The sequence below is a fragment of the Sinocyclocheilus anshuiensis genome, unplaced genomic scaffold (genome assembly GCF_001515605.1).
Source record: "Sinocyclocheilus anshuiensis isolate Anshui unplaced genomic scaffold, SAMN03320099.WGS_v1.1 scaffold1365, whole genome shotgun sequence".
Taxonomy (NCBI): domain Eukaryota; kingdom Metazoa; phylum Chordata; class Actinopteri; order Cypriniformes; family Cyprinidae; genus Sinocyclocheilus; species Sinocyclocheilus anshuiensis.
Genome location: NW_015551032.1, coordinates 1,838,087 through 1,842,701, shown reverse-complemented (window position 1 = coordinate 1,842,701; position 4,615 = coordinate 1,838,087). Strand labels below are relative to the sequence as shown.

The following is a 4,615-nucleotide window of genomic DNA, read 5'->3' as shown; positions in this document are numbered from 1 at the left end:
ATTTCCATATACAATTATAGTATTCATATTTAGAATTAGCTTTTATTTTTATATTTTCAGCTTTCATTTTAAGTATATTCATTTTTCATATATTTTTTATTTATTGTTATTTCAGTTTTATTTTTAGTCATTTTAATACTTTTTTTCAGTTAGTTGCCAAGGCAATATTTTTAAGTTTTCCATCATTTATATTTATTTTATTTCACCTTTATTTCAAAATGTTTTTTTAATGGTTTTATTTGTAGTTAACAGTAACAACACTGATTAGAATCTGGATGTTATTTTGATTTATTATGTGAAGTTAAATGCAAAAAAAAAAACACAGCTTTGGATCTGGACACCGGTTTTTAAGACGCATCTTGAATTTTGAGGGCTATGAAAGATCAGCTTGTTTCATTCCATTTACTGGACCACAATGCTCAGTGTCCATATGTCGACTCCGTGCTGTCGTTTGCACGGCTCCAGCTGCGGTCACATGGTGGGAAGTTCCACCTGTGGGGGGACACAAATCAAAAGTGAGGAAAATGCCATAAATGTGTCATGAAGTGGTTTAATGCACTCCTAATGCACTTCTCCCTGCAGCTCTTGGGGGAGATTTAATAACAACATAGAGGGAGGGCAACTGAGCAGCTCTGCTAATTCCTGGGATAAAACCCATCTCCATATTGCTCCTCTACAGCTGCACAAAATCATGAGATTTTAGACTTCATTTTTTTTAATTCTTTCTCAAACTGCTCCTATCTGTTGCAATCACATTCTTCCAAGCATCTAATAACTAAATGGCTTTTAATGTATGAAATGGGGATCAATTTAAATATATCTAAGACTCCCCCGAAGGCCATCAAGTTATGATGTTGTAATCCACAGTGTGCGAGTTTTCACAAAAATGAAAAAGCATCTCTATAACATACATTTGGACAAATTCATAATGATTTTATTTTCCCAGGGATTATAAAGTCAAATTATTGCACAGACACTGCAAGCTCAACGAGAAAGGATGACGTGATGAAATGTGGAGATTTCAAATATTGCAGATGTTTCAGCCAAATGAAAAACTAGGATTACTAGTCAAATTAGCTTACATAAGCAATTTCTCAATTGATAAAATAGTACTAAACAAAATAAAAAAGCATTAATTTTCCAAATATGTTTTGACAGATGTCATGTTAAAACATTACTGTGGTTGTCCAGCGAAGGCAAGTTGAAAAAAAGGTCAGAGATGCAATAGGCCCTGCAAGGACTGATTGAGTTGAGCAAGAATGTAGATAGATTCTGTTCACACGGTACAAAATTCTGATTTACTTTTGAGCACTGTCATTTAGCAAGTATTAATATTGGATCTCTGTTTTGGATCGCTTTCCATAGTAACTGCATAGACATACAGAAATATGTGGAAAGAGTGATCGAAAATGAGTCAGTCCTAGCTAGGAACAATACTGCACAATGTATATGGATCTGCTTAAAAAAAAAAAAGAAATATAAAAAGAAAAAAATAATTATATATTATTTTTTTTGTTACTCAAACTGCAATAAATAAATACATAAACCATATTTGCTAAATAATATGCCAAAATACCAGATTTTTTTGCTGCCTCTCTGAAGAAAGCCTCGGGGATATTCCAAGCATATTGTTTTTACACAAGCCGAGCTTCAGCACCTTTAGCAATTCCCCAGACCATGACTATACAGCAGTGTTAAAAGGTCAATAAATATACAATATTGAGTGTTACTGTAAGAGGATCAGTTGGATGAGTGAGCATCGACTTTTTTTTTTATTGTTAGAGATTCATACCAGTATCTGTATTGTTCCAAAAGGTGTACATTCAACTATTACTCTCAATCAAAACATATCATGAAATCAATTGTCCACACAGGAAGCCATAGTTCTTTGATGTCCCTGTTATTCTACTAAGATAAAAGTATCTCTTTCTCTCGTCTCTCTCTCTCTCTCTCCTCATCCACACAGGGACAAATAAAGAGCACAAGCCAACTGCTACCCCGCATCCCACATTTTTCATGCTGGCTGTCACTCAAACCCTGACCAAGGAAGTCCGTTTGATGGTAATATTTTGCTCAGCGTGACATCTCATTTATTCTTCCTAATCATAATTTCTTTTTACACACCCTTTCCTCTGCTAACGGGAGCCCAGTCTTCCCCTCCACCGTCATTTCTGATCTGGGTGGTACACTCCCATTCGGGTCAGCGCCTCTGAGCAATACTATTCATGGGGGAACCGGAGGAGGGATTTACATCTCCAGACCGCGTTTTCCCCTCCATTTGTTAGAATGCCAGGTCACCGCACTCCTCGTGCAATGGAGGCAAGATAATGGCTCTTGGACTAGCTCCTATTTATTACACACTCAGTGAGTCTGACCTTGCTCAGAGGCTGGAGATGAAGTGGTGAGGTGTTTTCTGATTTCCAGACTTTAGTCCCATGTAGTACGCCAGACCTGAACCTCCTCCTCCTTCACCTACAAGACCAATACGTAGGGTTACTTTAGACTTCTTTGTTTGGCTGAGGTCTGTAATCGTATCCAGAATGTGAATTTGTGCTAATTCTTGTGTGGGATAATGACTCTTATTAGCTAGGTTTCACAATACACCATGGCAGTCCGGCAGCCTGTGCACTATGTACCAAAACCACTGTGAGAAGAACCCGCAACAGTAGCTCTCAGATAACTGCGATGCATTAGGCACTTGGGCTCTTAACCTTCCTCAATAACAGAAATATTAGCCAGGTATGCTAATGCTTTTTGAGGTTTCCATGGCGGCAGTGGTCCCGGCTCAGCACAACAAAGAGATAATAACATAACCATATCATCCGTATGCTATTAACAAAACGGGATCTAAACATCCCTACCTTCCTGCTTTAGATGGATAATGTTACTCATACTTTGCTTTTTTATGGAATATGAGTGGGTAAGTATTTAGAATTCCCTGGGGCCATTTTGGAAAAGTGCTGGCGAAGCTTCTCAGAGTGGGCCACTTATAGGCTTTCAGATGAGTCTGATGAACGTGTGCCGTATTATGGTGTTATGATGTATTATGACGTTTTACCCCCCTTTTCAGCATTTTTGAAGTTTGAAGGTGAGCTATTATGCACCTGCACTTTAACAACCTTTGACCAGTTAAAAATAGCAATACAGCCATTAAGAGGGTCAAACAGGGTATATTCCACTTGAGAATATATTAAATATATGCCTGTGCAGTATGAAACAGGATACCAAAAAATATATAATTAAACACTAAAAGAGCAAGAATGCAGTTTCTTCAAAAAGTCAGTCAAAAGGTGGGATTGTGAGTGTTTGTTTTTATCCATTAAATGTCCAATAAGCAATAAGTTGAAACTGAGTAATTAGTAAGTTGCTTTGTCTGTTTTTGCTCCACCAATGAAAATAATTCTAAAAGGCACGGCAGAATTAATCATAGCACATCTCTTAGCAACATGCACAATGATTGCATTCCTGAATCAATTAGAATCGGTTGGATGAATGATTCAATGACTCACTCATACAAACAGTCACTTGCTTCATCTCTGAATGAATCATCGTTTTTTTAAGAGTTGGTTGTTTTCCATTATAGGATTATGTCAATGGAGATAGTAGAAATATCATTAGGAAATGTTTTCATGTGCTTTTCTTATATGTTGTGACTGTTAAACTTTGTGACTATCTAGTCACCAATATGAATATTTATAAATGTTATTGTTTATTTTAGTTTTTATTATTATTTTTCATTATTTATTTATTATATTATTAATTATTTTTATAAATTTTGGGTTTGTTTATATTTATCATCTTTGGAGTTGTTGTTTAGTTAATTTGAAGCAAAACTCATATCACACTATATTTTAAAGACGTGATGTTAAATGTTTGAATTTCTGTTTCCTTCAGGAAAGCACATTGTACATTGATCATGGTAATACTGTAAATATGTAAAAAAAAAAAAAAAAAAAAAAAAAAAATGTATAAAGAATTGGTTGTGTTGTTGGATTGTATATCAGTGCTCTTAGTACACCACTTTCAGCCAAAACAAAATTGATGACTGGAAATAACTCTTGTATAATTTAGCTTGTGCTGTAAAAAAATTTCTGGAAACCATGACTTATTAAAATGATTTTGATACTTTGTGGATATTTTGTTTAAATATTATTCTGTTTTAGAATCTGTAGCATGTCTTAACTTCATTAGCAAGACTCTGTAGTGTGCGTATCCTCTGGAAATATAATAAACTATACAGTGTGTGGCATCAAAGAATCTTCAGCCCTTTTTGAATAACTCATGTGCACCTGTTCCCAAATAGCGACATCAAAAGCAGAGAAGGCAGCAAAGAAATGCTGGACTGTATACAGCTACAACCAGGGCCGTTTCTAGGCATAGGCGAGCTAGGCGGTCGCCTAGGACGCCACGAGCTGAAGGGGCGCCAATGAGCGCACGTACTGGCACTTTTAGCAGGGTTGTGATAAAGAGTGGCACAGTCACCCTGAAATATGACTGCCGCCCCCACTGGATCCCCCAACATTATTGGGCTAGAGTACTGTCAATCTGACGATGCCTGTATGCCACTAGATCAGAGTGCTGTCAATTGCTGCCTGATTGTTGCAAGCAACGTTTG

At 36.5% G+C, this 4,615-nt stretch overlaps 1 long non-coding RNA gene across 1 annotated transcript in view; it reads right to left on the bottom strand.

The window, feature by feature from the left end:
• Positions 1 to 278: 278 nt before the first annotated feature.
• Positions 279 to 4,615, bottom strand: part of LOC107661269 (uncharacterized) — a 31,841-nt gene continuing 27,504 nt past the window's right edge. Inside the window, exons 2-3 of the long non-coding RNA XR_001631086.1 lie at positions 2,376 to 2,472; positions 279 to 492 (exon numbers count right to left, since the gene is read on the bottom strand). This is a non-coding gene — a long non-coding RNA (uncharacterized LOC107661269). The remainder of the gene's footprint in view (positions 493 to 2,375; positions 2,473 to 4,615) is intronic.